Below are 18,249 nucleotides of genomic sequence, written 5' to 3' on the forward strand. Positions count from 1 at the left end.
CTGAAGGGTTTTGAGACGAGTTATACACAATGGAACATCACAGGTGTTGACCTTCCAGTATGTGTCATAGAGGCCTATGTTCCATACCCGGTCCTTCACTCTCAGGGCAAAACGTTCCCTCTGTCCATAGTTGTTCTTTCTCTATTCCTCCGCTGATAAGACACTGTGAGAAGTGCGATTCAGCCTGAGTTTCCCTTAAACAGAACTTGCTATAGTCCAACGGATAGACGTATGATACTAGAGCCCTATGTACGCCTATTGCAGTTACCGCAGAGTCAGTCCCAAGAGCTTCCTTTTCTAACAGACGCAACACAGCAACGAATCCCTCCTAAAGCACACTTCCATCACAATGCTGGAAGCGTTTTTTACTCAGAAAGAAAGTGCGGATCACCACTGGTCTTGATTATCTAATATGTGTTTGGGATGCCTAAGCGCCATAGCCTGCACTTTACTCACAGTACCTAATGTGCCCAAAGTCCGTCCGCATTCTATCATCATTCCTCAGAGTAGGAGACACTGTTAAGAATGAGAACACACTTTAACTAGGATCCCTGAAAAGATACCTTCCTAAGAATAACCCGTCAGGGTCCTGTACGATACTCTCTCTGATTGCTGCACAGACAGGTCCTACAGTTTCCAACTTAGCACAGACTCATTATTGTCGTGGGAAAGTACTGTAGCACAGTTCCCTCGTACATTTGAAGGGTTTTGACACGAGTTAGACACAATGGAACATCACAGGTGTTGACCTTCCAGTATGTGTCATAGAGGCCTATGTTCCATACCCGGTCCTTCACTCTCAGGGCACAACGTTCCCTCTGTCCATAGTTGTTCTTTCTCTATTCCTCCGCTGATAAGACACTGTGAGAAGTGCGATTCAGCCTGAAAGAGTTTCCCTTAAACAGAGCTTGCTATAGTCCAACGGATAGACGTCTGATACTAGAGCCCTATGTGCGCCCACTGCAGTTACCGCAGAGTCAGTCCCAAGAGCTTCCTTCTTTAACAGACGCAACACTGCAACGAATCCCTCCTAAAGCACACTTCCCTCACAATGTTGAAAGCGTTTTTTACAGAGAAAGAACGTGGGGATCACCACTGGTCTTGATCATCGAATATGTGTTTGGGATGCCTAAGCGCCATAGCCTGCACTTTACTCACAGTATATAATGTGCCCATGGTCCGTCCACATTCTATCATCATTCCTCAAAGAAGGAGATACTATTATCAATGAGAACACATTTTAAGTAGGATCCCTGAAAAGATACCTTCCTAAGAATAACCTGAAAGGGTCCTGTACGAATCTCTCTATGATTGCTACTCAGACAGGCCCTCCAGTTTCCAACTTAGCACAGACTCATTCCTGAAGTGAGAACGTACAGTAGCACAGTTTCCTCCTGCATTTTAAGTGTTTTGAGACGAGTTAGACACAGTGGAACATCACAGCTGTTGACTTTCCAGTATGTGTCTTAGAGGCCTATGTTCCATACCCTTTCCTTCACTCGAAGGGCACAACGTTCCCTCTCTCCGTAGTTGTTCTTTCTCCATTCCTCCATTAAAAAGACACTGGGAGAAGTGCGATTCCGCCTGAAGGAGTTTCCCTTAAACAGAACTTGCTATAGTCCAAGGGATAGACGTCTGTTACTAGAGCCCTATGTGCGCCTATTGCAGTTACCGCAGAGTCAGTCCCAAGCGCTTCCTTCTTTAACAGACGCAACACTGCAACGAATCCCTCCTAAAGCACACTTCCCTCACAATGTTCGAAGCGTTTTTAACACTGAAAGAAAGTGCGGATCACCACTGGTCGTGAGCATCCAATATGAGTTTGGGATGCCTAAGCGCCATAGCCTGCACTTTACTCACAGTACCTAAGGTGCCCATAGTCCGTCCGTGTTCTATCATCATTCCTGAAAGGAGGAGACTCTGTGATGAATGAGAACGCACTTTAAGTAGGATCCCTGAAAAGATACCTTCCTAAGAATCACTTGTCATGGTCCTGTATGTGATAGTTTATGATTGCTACACAGACAGGTCCTAATGTTTCCTACAGAGCACAGACTCAAACCTGTCGTGAGAATGTACAGTAGCAAAGTTCCCTCGTACTTTTGAAGTGTTTGAGACGAGCTAGACACAGTGGAACATCACAGGTGTTGACCTTCCAGTATGTGTCATAGAGGCCTATGTGCCCTAAGCTGTCATTCACTCTCAGGGCACAACGTTCCCTCCCCTTAGTTGTTCTATATCCTTTCCCCCTCTGAAAAGACACTGTGAGAAGTGCGATTCCGTTTGATGGAGTTTCCCTTAAACAGAACTTGCTATAGTCCAACGGATAGACGTCTGATACTAGAGCCCTATGTGCGCCTATTGCAGTGATCGCATAGTCAGTCCCAAGAGCTTCCTTCTTTATCAGACGCAACACTGCAACGAATCCCTCCTAAAGCACACTTCCCTCACAATGTTGGAAGCGTTTTTAACACTGAAAGAAAGTGCGGATCACCACTGGTCGTGAGCATGCAATATGAGTTTGGGATGCCTAAGCGCCATAGCCTGCACTTTACTCAGAGTACCTAAGATGCCCATAGTCCGTCCGTGTTCTATCATCATTCCTCAAAGGAGGAGACACTGTTATGAATGAGAACACACTTTAACTAGGATCCCTGAAAAGATACCTTCCTAAGAATAACCCGTCAGGGTCCTGTACAATACTCTCTATGATTGCTACACGGACAGGTCTTACAGTTTCCAACTTAGCACAGACTCATTCCTGTCCTGGGAAAATACTGTAGCACAGTTCCCTCGTACATCTGAAGGGTTTTGAGACGAGTTATACACAATGGAACATCACAGGTGTTGACCTTCCAGTATGTGTCATAGAGGCCTATGTTCCATACCCGGTCCTTCACTCTCAGGGCAAAACGTTCCCTCTGTCCATAGTTGTTCTTTCTCTATTCCTCCGCTGATAAGACACTGTGAGAAGTGCGATTCAGCCTGAAAGAGTTTCCCTTAAACAGAACTTGCTATAGTCCAACGGATAGACGTATGATACTAGAGCCCTATGTACGCCTATTGCAGTTACAGCAGAGTCAGTCCCAAGAGCTTCCTTTTCTAACAGACGCAACACAGCAACGAATCCCTCCTAAAGCACACTTCCATCACAATGCTGGAAGCGTTTTTTACTCAGAAAGAAAGTGCGGATCACCACTGGTCTTGATTATCTAATATGTGTTTGGGATGCCTAAGCGCCATAGCCTGCACTTTACTCACAGTACCTAATGTGCCCAAAGTCCGTCCGCATTCTATCATCATTCCTCAGACTAGGAGACACTGTTAAGAATGAGAACACACTTTAACTAGGATCCCTGAAAAGATACCTTCCTAAGAATAACCCGTCAGGGTCCTGTACGATACTCTCTCTGATTGCTGCACAGACAGGTCCTACAGTTTCCAACTTAGCACAGACTCATTATTGTCGTGGGAAAGTACTGTAGCACAGTTCCCTCGTACATTTGAAGGGTTTTGACACGAGTTAGACACAATGGAACATCACAGGTGTTGACCTTCCAGTATGTGTCATAGAAGCCTATGTTCCATACCCGGTCCTTCACTCTCAGGGCACAACGTTCCCTCTGTCCATAGTTGTTCTTTCTCTATTCCTCCGCTGATAAGACACTGTGAGAAGTGCGATTCAGCCTGAAAGAGTTTCCCTTAAACAAAATTGCTATAGTCCAACGGATAGACGTATGATACTAGAGCCCTATGTACGCCTATTGCAGTTACCGCAGAGTCAGTCCCAAGAGCTTCCTTTTCTAACAGACGCAACACAGCAACGAATCCCTCCTAAAGCACACTTCCATCACAATGCTGGAAGCGTTTTTTACTCAGAAAGAAAGTGCGGATCAACACTGGTCTTGATTATCTAATATGTGTTTGGGATGCCTAAGCGCCATAGCCTGCACTTTACTCACAGTACCTAATGTGTCCAAAGTCCGTCCGCGTTCTATCATCATTCCTCAGAGTAGGAGACACTGTTAAGAATGAGAACACACTTTAACTAGGATCCATGAAAAGATACCTTCCTAAGAATAACCCGTCAGGGTCCTGTACGATACTCTCTCTGATTGCTGCACAGACAGGTCCTACAGTTTCCAACTTAGCACAGACTCATTATTGTCGTGGGAAAGTACTGTAGCACAGTTCCCTCGTTCATTTGAAGGGTTTTGACACGAGTTAGACACAATGGAACATCACAGGTGTTGACCTTCCAGTATGTGTCATAGAAGCCTATGTTCCATACCCGGTCCTTCACTCTCAGGGCACAAATTCCCTCTGTCCATAGTTGTTCTTTCTCTATTCCTCCGCTGATAAGACACTGTGAGAAGTGCGATTCAGCCTGAAAGAGTTTCCCTTAAACAGAGCTTGCTATAGTCCAACGGATAGACGTCTGATACTAGAGCCCTAAGTGCGCCTACTGCAGTTACCGCAGAGTCAGTCCCAAGAGCTTCCTTCTTTAACAGACGCAACACTGCAACGAATCCCTCCTAAAGCACACTTCCCTCACAATGTTGAAAGCGTTTTTTACAGAGAAAGAACGTGGGGATCACCACTGGTCTTGATCATCGAATATGTGTTTGGGATGCCTAAGCGCCATAGCCTGCACTTTACTCACAGTATATAATGTGCCCATGGTCCGTCCACATTCTATCATCATTCCTCAAAGAAGGAGATACTATTATCAATGAGAACACATTTTAAGTAGGATCCCTGTAAAGATACCTTCCTAAGAATAACCTGAAAGGGTCCTGTACGAATCTCTCTATGATTGCTACTCAGACAGGCCCTCCAGTTTCCAACTTAGCACAGACTCATTCCTGAAGTGAGAACGTACAGTAGCACAGTTCCCTCCTGCATTTTAAGTGTTTTGAGACGAGTTAGACACAGTGGAACATCACAGCTGTTGACTTTCCAGTATGTGTCTTAGAGGCCTATGTTCCATACCCTTTCCTTCACTCGAAGGGCACAACGTTCCCTCTCTCCGTAGTAGTTCTTTCTCCATTCCTCCATTAAAAAGACACTGGGAGAAGTGCGATTCCGCCTGAAGGAGTTTCCCTTAAACAGAACTTGCTATAGTCCAAGGGATAGACGTCTGTTACTAGAGCCCTATGTGCGCCTATTGCAGTTACCGCAGAGTCAGTCCCAAGCGCTTCCTTCTTTAACAGACGCAACACTGCAACGAATCCCTCCTAAAGCACACTTCCCTCACAATGTTGGAAGCGTTTTTAACACTGAAAGAAAGTGCGGATCACCACTGGTCGTGAGCATCCAATATGAGTTTGGGATGCCTAAGCGCCATAGCCTGCACTTTACTCACAGTACCTAAGGTGCCCATAGTCCGTCCGTGTTCTATCATCATTCCTGAAAGGAGGAGACTCTGTGATGAATGAGAACGCACTTTAAGTAGGATCCCTGAAAAGATACCTTCCTAAGAATCACTTGTCATGGTCCTGTATGTGATAGTTTATGATTGCTACACAGACAGGTCCTAATGTTTCCTACAGAGCACAGACTCAAACCTGTCGTGAGAATGTACAGTAGCAAAGTTCCCTCGTACTTTTGAAGTGTTTGAGACGAGCTAGACACAGTGGAACATCACAGGTGTTGACCTTCCAGTATGTGTCATAGAGGCCTATGTGCCCTAAGCTGTCATTCACTCTCAGGGCACAACGTTCCCTCCCCTTAGTTGTTCTATATCCTTTCCCCCTCTGAAAAGACACTGTGAGAAGTGCGATTCCGTTTGATGGAGTTTCCCTTAAACAGAACTTGCTATAGTCCAACGGATAGACGTCTGATACTAGAGCCCTATGTGCGCCTATTGCAGTGATCGCATAGTCAGTCCCAAGAGCTTCCTTCTTTATCAGACGCAACACTGCAACGAATCCCTCCTAAAGCACACTTCCCTCACAATGTTGGAAGCGTTTTTAACACTGAAAGAAAGTGCGGATCACCACTGGTCGTGAGCATGCAATATGAGTTTGGGATGCCTAAGCGCCATAGCCTGCACTTTACTCAGAGTACCTAAGATGCCCATAGTCCGTCCGTGTTCTATCATCATTCCTCAAAGGAGGAGACACTGTTATGAATGAGAACACACTTTAACTAGGATCCCTGAAAAGATACCTTCCTAAGAATAACCCGTCAGGGTCCTGTAAAATACTCTCTATGATTGCTACACGGACAGGTCTTACAGTTTCCAACTTAGCACAGACTCATTCCTGTCCTGGGAAAATACTGTAGCACAGTTCCCTCGTACATCTGAAGGGTTTTGAAACGAGTTATACACAATGGAACATCACAGGTGTTGACCTTCCAGTATGTGTCATAGAGGCCTATGTTCCATACCCGGTCCTTCACTCTCAGGGCAAAACGTTCCCTCTGTCCATAGTTGTTCTTTCTCTATTCCTCCGCTGATAAGACACTGTGAGAAGTGCGATTCAGCCTGAAAGAGTTTCCCTTAAACAGAACTTGCTATAGTCCAACGGATAGACGTATGATACTAGAGCCCTATGTACGCCTATTGCAGTTACCGCAGAGTCAGTCCCAAGAGCTTCCTTTTCTAACAGACGCAACACAGCAACGAATCCCTCCTAAAGCACACTTCCATCACAATGCTGGAAGCGTTTTTTACTCAGAAAGAAAGTGCGGATCACCACTGGTCTTGATTATCTAATATGTGTTTGGGATGCCTAAGCGCCATAGCCTGCACTTTACTCACAGTACCTAATGTGCCCAAAGTCCGTCCGCATTCTATCATCATTCCTCAGAGTAGGAGACACTGTTAAGAAGGAGAACACACTTTAACTAGGATCCCTGAAAAGATACCTTCCTAAGAATAACCCGTCAGGGTCCTGTACGATACTCTCTCTGATTGCTGCACAGACAGGTCCTACAGTTTCCAACTTAGCACAGACTCATTATTGTCGTGGGAAAGTACTGTAGCACAGTTCCCTCGTACATTTGAAGGGTTTTGACACGAGTTAGACACAATGGAACATCACAGGTGTTGACCTTCCAGTATGTGTCATAGAGGCCTAAGTTCCATACCCGGTCCTTCACTCTCAGGGCACAACGTTCCCTCTGTCCATAGTTGTTCTTTCTCTATTCCTCCGCTGATAAGCCACTGTGAGAAGTGCGATTCAGCCTGAAAGAGTTTCCCTTAAACAGAGCTTGCTATAGTCCAACGGATAGACGTCTGATACTAGAGCCCTATGTGCGCCCACTGCAGTTACCGCAGAGTCAGTCCCAAGAGCTTCCTTCTTTAACAGACGCAACACTGCAACGAATCCCTCCTAAAGCACACTTCCCTCACAATGTTGAAAGCGTTTTTTACAGAGAAAGAACGTGGGGATCACCACTGGTCTTGATCATCGAATATGTGTTTGGGATGCCTAAGCGCCATAGCCTGCACTTTACTCACAGTATATAATGTGCCCATGGTCCATCCACATTCTATCATCATTCCTCAAAGAAGGAGATACTATTATCAATGAGAACACATTTTAAGTAGGATCCCTGAAAAGATACCTTCCTAAGAATAACCTGAAAGGGTCCTGTACGAATCTCTCTATGATTGCTACTCAGACAGGCCCTCCAGTTTCCAACTTAGCACAGACTCATTCCTGAAGTGAGAACGTACAGTAGCACAGTTCCCTCCTGCATTTTAAGTGTTTTGAGACGAGTTAGACACAGTGGAACATCACAGCTGTTGACTTTCCAGTATGTGTCTTAGAGGCCTATGTTCCATACCCTTTCCTTCACTCGAAGGGCACAACGTTCCCTCTCTCCGTAGTTGTTCTTTCTCCATTCCTCCATTAAAAAGACACTGGGAGAAGTGCGATTCCGCCTGAAGGAGTTTCCCTTAAACAGAACTTGCTATAGTCCAAGGGATAGACGTCTGTTACTAGAGCCCTATGTGCGCCTATTGCAGTTACCGCAGAGTCAGTCCCAAGCGCTTCCTTCTTTAACAGACGCAACACTGCAACGAATCCCTCCTAAAGCACACTTCCCTCACAATGTTGAAAGCGTTTTTTACAGAGAAAGAACGTGGGGATCACCACTGGTCTTGATCATCGAATATGTGTTTGGGATGCCTAAGCGCCATAGCCTGCACTTTACTCACAGTATATAATGTGCCCATGGTCCGTCCACATTCTATCATCATTCCTCAAAGAAGGAGATACTATTATCAATGAGAACACATTTTAAGTAGGATCCCTGAAAAGATACCTTCCTAAGAATAACCTGAAAGGGTCCTGTACGAATCTCTCTATGATTGCTACTCAGACAGGCCCTCCAGTTTCCAACTTAGCACAGACTCATTCCTGAAGTGAGAACGTACAGTAGCACAGTTCCCTCCTGCATTTTAAGTGTTTTGAGACGAGTTAGACACAGTGGAACATCACAGCTGTTGACTTTCCAGTATGTGTCTTAGAGGCCTATGTTCCATACCCTTTCCTTCACTCGAAGGGCACAACGTTCCCTCTCTCCGTAGTTGTTCTTTCTCCATTCCTCCATTAAAAAGACACTGGGAGAAGTGCGATTCCGCCTGAAGGAGTTTCCCTTAAACAGAACTTGCTATAGTCCAAGGGATAGACGTCTGTTACTAGAGCCCTATGTGCGCCTATTGCAGTTACCGCAGAGTCAGTCCCAAGCGCTTCCTTCTTTAACAGACGCAACACTGCAACGAATCCCTCCTAAAGCACACTTCCCTCACAATGTTGGAAGCGTTTTTAACACTGAAAGAAAGTGCGGATCACCACTGGTCGTGAGCATCCAATATGAGTTTGGGATGCCTAAGCGCCATAGCCTGCACTTTACTCACAGTACCTAAGGTGCCCATAGTCCGTCCGTGTTCTATCATCATTCCTGAAAGGAGGAGACTCTGTGATGAATGAGAACGCACTTTAAGTAGGATCCCTGAAAAGATACCTTCCTAAGAATCACTTGTCATGGTCCTGTATGTGATAGTTTATGATTGCTACACAGACAGGTCCTAATGTTTCCTACAGAGCACAGACTCAAACCTGTCGTGAGAATGTACAGTAGCAAAGTTCCCTCGTACTTTTGAAGTGTTTGAGACGAGCTAGACACAGTGGAAAATCACAGGTGTTGACCTTCCAGTATGTGTCATAGAGTTCTATGTGCCCTAAGCTGTCATTCACTCTCAGGGCACAACGTTCCCTCCCCTTAGTTGTTCTATATCCTTTCCCCCTCTGAAAAGACACTGTGAGAAGTGCGATTCCGTTTGATGGAGTTTCCCTTAAACAGAACTTGCTATAGTCCAACGGATAGACGTCTGATACTAGAGCCCTATGTGCGCCTATTGCAGTGATCGCATAGTCAGTCCCAAGAGCTTCCTTCTTTATCAGACGCAACACTGCAACGAATCCCTCCTAAAGCACACTTCCCTCACAATGTTGGAAGCGTTTTTAACACTGAAAGAAAGTGCGGATCACCACTGGTCGTGAGCATGCAATATGAGTTTGGGATGCCTAAGCGCCATAGCCTGCACTTTACTCAGAGTACCTAAGATGCCCATAGTCCGTCCGTGTTCTATCATCATTCCTCAAAGGAGGAGACACTGTTATGAATGAGAACACACTTTAACTAGGATCCCTGAAAAGATACCTTCCTAAGAATAACCCGTCAGGGTCCTGTAAAATACTCTCTATGATTGCTACACGGACAGGTCTTACAGTTTCCAACTTAGCACAGACTCATTCCTGTCCTGGGAAAATACTGTAGTACAGTTCCCTCGTACATCTGAAGGGTTTTGAAACGAGTTATACACAATGGAACATCACAGGTGTTGACCTTCCAGTATGTGTCATAGAGGCCTATGTTCCATACCCGGTCCTTCACTCTCAGGGCAAAACGTTCCCTCTGTCCATAGTTGTTCTTTCTCTATTCCTCCGCTGATAAGACACTGTGAGAAGTGCGATTCAGCCTGAAAGAGTTTCCCTTAAACAGAACTTGCTATAGTCCAACGGATAGACGTATGATACTAGAGCCCTATGTACGCCTATTGCAGTTACCGCAGAGTCAGTCCCAAGAGCTTCCTTTTCTAACAGACGCAACACAGCAACGAATCCCTCCTAAAGCACACTTCCATCACAATGCTGGAAGCGTTTTTTACTCAGAAAGAAAGTGCGGATCACCACTGGTCTTGATTATCTAATATGTGTTTGGGATGCCTAAGCGCCATAGCCTGCACTTTACTCACAGTACCTAATGTGCCCAAAGTCCGTCCGCATTCTATCATCATTCCTCAGAGAAGGAGACACTGTTAAGAATGAGAACACACTTTAACTAGGATCCCTGAAAAGATCCTTCCTAAGAATAACCCGTCAGGGTCCTGTACGATACTCTCTCTGATTGCTGCACAGACAGGTCCTACAGTTTCCAACTTAGCACAGACTCATTATTGTCGTGGGAAAGTACTGTAGCACAGTTCCCTCGTACATTTGAAGGGTTTTGACACGAGTTAGACACAATGGAACATCACAGGTGTTGACCTTCCAGTATGTGTCATAGAGGCCTATGTTCCATACCCGGTCCTTCACTCTCAGGGCACAACGTTCCCTCTGTCCATAGTTGTTCTTTCTCTATTCCTCCGCTGATAAGACACTGTGAGAAGTGCGATTCAGCCTGAAAGAGTTTCCCTTAAACAGAGCTTGCTATAGTCCAACGGATAGACGTCTGATACTAGAGCCCTATGTGCGCCCACTGCAGTTACCGCAGAGTCAGTCCCAGGAGCTTCCTTCATTAACAGACGCAACACTGCAACGAATCCCTCCTAAAGCACACTTCCCTCACAATGTTGAAAGCGTTTTTTACAGAGAAAGAACGTGGGGATCACCACTGGTCTTGATCATCGAATATGTGTTTGGGATGCCTAAGCGCCATAGCCTGCACTTTACTCACAGTATATAATGTGCCCATGGTCCATCCACATTCTATCATCATTCCTCAAAGAAGGAGATACTATTATCAATGAGAACACATTTTAAGTAGGATCCCTGAAAAGATTCCTTCCTAAGAATAACCTGAAAGGGTCCTGTACGAATCTCTCTATGATTGCTACTCAGACAGGCCCTCCAGTTTCCAACTTAGCACAGACTCATTCCTGAAGTGAGAACGTACAGTAGCACAGTTCCCTCCTGCATTTTAAGTGTTTTGAGACGAGTTAGACACAGTGGAACATCACAGCTGTTGACTTTCCAGTATGTGTCTTAGAGGCCTATGTTCCATACCCTTTCCTTCACTCGAAGGGCACAACGTTCCCTCTCTCCGTAGTTGTTCTTTCTCCATTCCTCCATTAAAAAGACACTGGGAGAAGTGCGATTCCGCCTGAAGGAGTTTCCCTTAAACAGAACTTGCTATAGTCCAAGGGATAGACGTCTGTGACTAGAGCCCTATGTGCGCCTATTGCAGTTACCGCAGAGTCAGTCCCAAGCGCTTCCTTCTTTAACAGACGCAACACTGCAACGAATCCCTCCTAAAGCACACTTCCCTCACAATGTTGGAAGCGTTTTTAACACTGAAAGAAAGTGCGGATCACCACTGGTCGTGAGCATCCAATATGAGTTTGGGATGCCTAAGCGCCATAGCCTGCACTTTACTCACAGTACCTAAGGTGCCCATAGTCCGTCCGTGTTCTATCATCATTCCTGAAAGGAGGAGACTCTGTGATGAATGAGAACGCACTTTAAGTAGGATCCCTGAAAAGATACCTTCCTAAGAATCACTTGTCATGGTCCTGTATGTGATAGTTTATGATTGCTACACAGACAGGTCCTAATGTTTCCTACAGAGCACAGACTCAAACCTGTCGTGAGAATGTACAGTAGCAAAGTTCCCTCGTACATTTGAAGTGTTTGAGACGAGCTAGACACAGTGGAACATCACAGGTGTTGACCTTCCAGTATGTGTCATAGAGGCCTATGTGCCCTAAGCTGTCATTCACTCTCAGGGCACAACGTTCCCTCCCCTTAGTTGTTCTATATCCTTTCCCCCTCTGAAAAGACACTGTGAGAAGTGCGATTCCGTTTGATGGAGTTTCCCTTAAACAGAACTTGCTATAGTCCAACGGATAGACGTCTGATACTAGAGCCCTATGTGCGCCTATTGCAGTAATCGCATAGTCAGTCCCAAGAGCTTCCTTCTTTATCAGACGCAACACTGCAACGAATCCCTCCTAAAGCACACTTCCCTCACAATGTTGGAAGCGTTTTTAACACTGAAAGAAAGTGCGGATCACCACTGGTCGTGAGCATGCAATATGAGTTTGGGATGCCTAAGCGCCATAGCCTGCACTTTACTCAGAGTACCTAAGATGCCCATAGTCCGTCCGTGTTCTATCATCATTCCTCAAAGGAGGAGACACTGTTATGAATGAGAACACACTTTAACTAGGATCCCTGAAAAGATACCTTCCTAAGAATAACCCATCAGGGTCCTGTACAATACTCTCTATGATTGCTACACGGACAGGTCTTACAGTTTCCAACTTAGCACAGACTCATTCCTGTCCTGGGAAAATACTGTAGCACAGTTCCCTCGTACATCTGAAGGGTTTTGAGACGAGTTATACACAATGGAACATCACAGGTGTTGACCTTCCAGTATGTGTCATAGAGGCCTATGTTCCATACCCGGTCCTTCACTCTCAGGGCAAAACGTTCCCTCTGTCCATAGTTGTTCTTTCTCTATTCCTCCGCTGATAAGACACTGTGAGAAGTGCGATTCAGCCTGAAAGAGTTTCCCTTAAACAGAACTTGCTATAGTCCAACGGATAGACGTATGATACTAGAGCCCTATGTACGCCTATTGCAGTTACCGCAGAGTCAGTCCCAAGAGCTTCCTTTTCTAACAGACGCAACACAGCAACGAATCCCTCCTACAGCACACTTCCATCACAATGCTGGAAGCGTTTTTTACTCAGAAAGAAAGTGCGGATCACCACTGGTCTTGATTATCTAATATGTGTTTGGGATGCCTAAGCGCCATAGCCTGCACTTTACTCACAGTACCTAATGTGCCCAAAGTCCGTCCGCATTCTATCATCATTCCTCAGAGTAGGAGACACTGTTAAGAAGGAGAACACACTTTAACTAGGATCCCTGAAAAGATACCTTCCTAAGAATAACCCGTCAGGGTCCTGTACGATACTCTCTCTGATTGCTGCACAGACAGGTCCTACAGTTTCCAACTTAGCACAGACTCATTATTGTCGTGGGAAAGTACTGTAGCACAGTTCCCTCGTACATTTGAAGGGTTTTGACACGAGTTAGACACAATGGAACATCACAGGTGTTGACCTTCCAGTATGTGTCATAGAGGCCTAAGTTCCATACCCGGTCCTTCACTCTCAGGGCACAACGTTCCCTCTGTCCATAGTTGTTCTTTCTCTATTCCTCCGCTGATAAGACACTGTGAGAAGTGCGATTCAGCCTGAAAGAGTTTCCCTTAAACAGAGCTTGCTATAGTCCAACGGATAGACGTCTGATACTAGAGCCCTATGTGCGCCCACTGCAGTTACCGCAGAGTCAGTCCCAAGAGCTTCCTTCTTTAACAGACGCAACACTGCAACGAATCCCTCCTAAAGCACACTTCCCTCACAATGTTGAAAGCGTTTTTTACAGAGAAAGAACGTGGGGATCACCACTGGTCTTGATCATCGAATATGTGTTTGGGATGCCTAAGCGCCATAGCCTGCACTTTACTCACAGTATATAATGTGCCCATGGTCCATCCACATTCTATCATCATTCCTCAAAGAAGGAGATACTATTATCAATGAGAACACATTTTAAGTAGGATCCCTGAAAAGATACCTTCCTAAGAATAACCTGAAAGGGTCCTGTACGAATCTCTCTATGATTGCTACTCAGACAGGCCCTCCAGTTTCCAACTTAGCACAGACTCATTCCTGAAGTGAGAACGTACAGTAGCACAGTTCCCTCCTGCATTTTAAGTGTTTTGAGACGAGTTAGACACAGTGGAACATCACAGCTGTTGACTTTCCAGTATGTGTCTTAGAGGCCTATGTTCCATACCCTTTCCTTCACTCGAAGGGCACAACGTTCCCTCTCTCCGTAGTTGTTCTTTCTCCATTCCTCCATTAAAAAGACACTGGGAGAAGTGCGATTCCACCTGAAGGAGTTTCCCTTAAACAGAACTTGCTATATTCCAAGGGATAGACGTCTGTTACTAGAGCCCTATGTGCGCCTATTGCAGTTACCGCAGAGTCAGTCCCAAGCGCTTCCTTCTTTAACAGACGCAACACTGCAACGAATCCCTCCTAAAGCACACTTCCCTCACAATGTTGAAAGCGTTTTTTACAGAGAAAGAACGTGGGGATCACCACTGGTCTTGATCATCGAATATGTGTTTGGGATGCCTAAGCGCCATAGCCTGCACTTTACTCACAGTATATAATGTGCCCATGGTCCGTCCACATTCTATCATCATTCCTCAAAGAAGGAGATACTATTATCAATGAGAACACATTTTAAGTAGGATCCCTGAAAAGATACCTTCCTAAGAATAACCTGAAAGGGTCCTGTACGAATCTCTCTATGATTGCTACTCAGACAGGCCCTCCAGTTTCCAACTTAGCACAGACTCATTCCTGAAGTGAGAACGTACAGTAGCACAGTTCCCTCCTGCATTTTAAGTGTTTTGAGACGAGTTAGACACAGTGGAACATCACAGCTGTTGACTTTCCAGTATGTGTCTTAGAGGCCTATGTTCCATACCCTTTCCTTCACTCGAAGGGCACAACGTTCCCTCTCTCCGTAGTTGTTCTTTCTCCATTCCTCCATTAAAAAGACACTGGGAGAAGTGCGATTCCGCCTGAAGGAGTTTCCCTTAAACAGAACTTGCTATAGTCCAAGGGATAGACGTCTGTTACTAGAGCCCTATGTGCGCCTATTGCAGTTACCGCAGAGTCAGTCCCAAGCGCTTCCTTCTTTAACAGACGCAACACTGCAACGAATCCCTCCTAAAGCACACTTCCCTCACAATGTTGGAAGCGTTTTTAACACTGAAAGAAAGTGCGGATCACCACTGGTCGTGAGCATCCAATATGAGTTTGGGATGCCTAAGCGCCATAGCCTGCACTTTACTCACAGTACCCAAGGTGCCCATAGTCCGTCCGTGTTCTATCATCATTCCTGAAAGGAGGAGACTCTGTGATGAATGAGAACGCACTTTAAGTAGGATCCCTGAAAAGATACCTTCCTAAGAATCACTTGTCATGGTCCTGTATGTGATAGTTTATGATTGCTACACAGACAGGTCCTAATGTTTCCTACAGAGCACAGACTCAAACCTGTCGTGAGAATGTACAGTAGCAAAGTTCCCTCGTACTTTTGAAGTGTTTGAGACGAGCTAGACACAGTGGAACATCACAGGTGTTGACCTTCCAGTATGTGTCATAGAGGCCTATGTGCCCTAAGCTGTCATTCACTCTCAGGGCACAACGTTCCCTCCCCTTAGTTGTTCTATATCCTTTCCCCCTCTGAAAAGACACTGTGAGAAGTGCGATTCCGTTTGATGGAGTTTCCCTTAAACAGAACTTGCTATAGTCCAACGGATAGACGTCTGATACTAGAGCCCTATGTGCGCCTATTGCAGTGATCGCATAGTCAGTCCCAAGAGCTTCCTTCTTTATCAGACGCAACACTGCAACGAATCCCTCCTAAAGCACACTTCCCTCACAATGTTGGAAGCGTTTTTAACACTGAAAGAAAGTGCGGATCACCACTGGTCGTGAGCATGCAATATGAGTTTGGGATGCCTAAGCGCCATAGCCTGCACTTTACTCAGAGTACCTAAGATGCCCATAGTCCGTCCGTGTTCTATCATCATTCCTCAAAGGAGGAGACACTGTTATGAATGAGAACACACTTTAACTAGGATCCCTGAAAAGATACCTTCCTAAGAATAACCCGTCAGGGTCCTGTAAAATACTCTCTATGATTGCTACACGGACAGGTCTTACAGTTTCCAACTTAGCACAGACTCATTCCTGTCCTGGGAAAATACTGTAGCACAGTTCCCTCGTACATCTGAAGGGTTTTGAAACGAGTTATACACAATGGAACATCACAGGTGTTGACCTTCCAGTATGTGTCATAGAGGCCTATGTTCCATACCCGGTCCTTCACTCTCAGGGCAAAACGTTCCCTCTGTCCATAGTTGTTCTTTCTCTATTCCTCCGCTGATAAGACACTGTGAGAAGTGCGATTCAGCCTGAAAGAGTTTCCCTTAAACAGAACTTGCTATAGTCCAACGGATAGACGTATGATACTAGAGCCCTATGTACGCCTATTGCAGTTACCGCAGAGTCAGTCCCAAGAGCTTCCTTTTCTAACAGACGCAACACAGCAACGAATCCCTCCTAAAGCACACTTCCATCACAATGCTGGAAGCGTTTTTTACTCAGAAAGAAAGTGCGGATCACCACTGGTCTTGATTATCTAATATGTGTTTGGGATGCCTAAGCGCCATAGCCTGCACTTTACTCACAGTACCTAATGTGCCCAAAGTCCGTCCGCATTCTATCATCATTCCTCAGAGAAGGAGACACTGTTAAGAATGAGAACACACTTTAACTAGGATCCCTGAAAAGATCCTTCCTAAGAATAACCCGTCAGGGTCCTGTACGATACTCTCTCTGATTGCTGCACAGACAGGTCCTACAGTTTCCAACTTAGCACAGACTCATTATTGTCGTGGGAAAGTACTGTAGCACAGTTCCCTCGTACATTTGAAGGGTTTTGACACGAGTTAGACACAATGGAACATCACAGGTGTTGACCTTCCAGTATGTGTCATAGAGGCCTATGTTCCATACCCGGTCCTTCACTCTCAGGGCACAACGTTCCCTCTGTCCATAGTTGTTCTTTCTCTATTCCTCCGCTGATAAGACACTGTGAGAAGTGCGATTCAGCCTGAAAGAGTTTCCCTTAAACAGAGCTTGCTATAGTCCAACGGATAGACGTCTGATACTAGAGCCCTATGTGCGCCCACTGCAGTTACCGCAGAGTCAGTCCCAGGAGCTTCCTTCATTAACAGACGCAACACTGCAACGAATCCCTCCTAAAGCACACTTCCCTCACAATGTTGAAAGCGTTTTTTACAGAGAAAGAACGTGGGGATCACCACTGGTCTTGATCATCGAATATGTGTTTGGGATGCCTAAGCGCCATAGCCTGCACTTTACTCACAGTATATAATGTGCCCATGGTCCGTCCACATTCTATCATCATTCCTCAAAGAAGGAGATACTATTATCAATGAGAACACATTTTAAGTAGGATCCCTGAAAAGATACCTTCCTAAGAATAACCTGAAAGGGTCCTGTACGAATCTCTCTATGATTGCTACTCAGACAGGCCCTCCAGTTTCCAACTTAGCACAGACTCATTCCTGAAGTGAGAACGTACAGTAGCACAGTTCCCTCCTGCATTTTAAGTGTTTTGAGACGAGTTAGACACAGTGGAACATCACAGCTGTTGACTTTCCAGTATGTGTCTTAGAGGCCTATGTTCCATACCCTTTCCTTCACTCGAAGGGCACAACGTTCCCTCTCTCCGTAGTTGTTCTTTCTCCATTCCTCCATTAAAAAGACACTGGGAGAAGTGCGATTCCGCCTGAAGGAGTTTCCCTTAAACAGAACTTGCTATAGTCCAAGGGATAGACGTCTGTGACTAGAGCCCTATGTGCACCTATTGCAGTTACCGCAGAGTCAGTCCCAAGCGCTTCCTTCTTTAACAGACGCAACACTGCAACGAATCCCTCCTAAAGCACACTTCCCTCACAATGTTGGAAGCGTTTTTAACACTGAAAGAAAGTGCGGATCACCACTGGTCGTGAGCATCCAATATGAGTTTGGGATGCCTAAGCGCCATAGCCTGCACTTTACTCACAGTACCTAAGGTGCCCATAGTCCGTCCGTGTTCTATCATCATTCCTGAAAGGAGGAGACTCTGTGATGAATGAGAACGCACTTTAAGTAGGATCCCTGAAAAGATACCTTCCTAAGAATCACTTGTCATGGTCCTGTATGTGATAGTTTATGATTGCTACACAGACAGGTCCTAATGTTTCCTACAGAGCACAGACTCAAACCTGTCATGAGAATGTACAGTAGCAAAGTTCCCTCGTACATTTGAAGTGTTTGAGACGAGC

This window comes from Neovison vison, chromosome 10, assembly GCF_020171115.1.
Source record: "Neovison vison isolate M4711 chromosome 10, ASM_NN_V1, whole genome shotgun sequence".
In the NCBI taxonomy this organism is placed as follows: Eukaryota; Metazoa; Chordata; class Mammalia; order Carnivora; family Mustelidae; genus Neogale; species Neogale vison.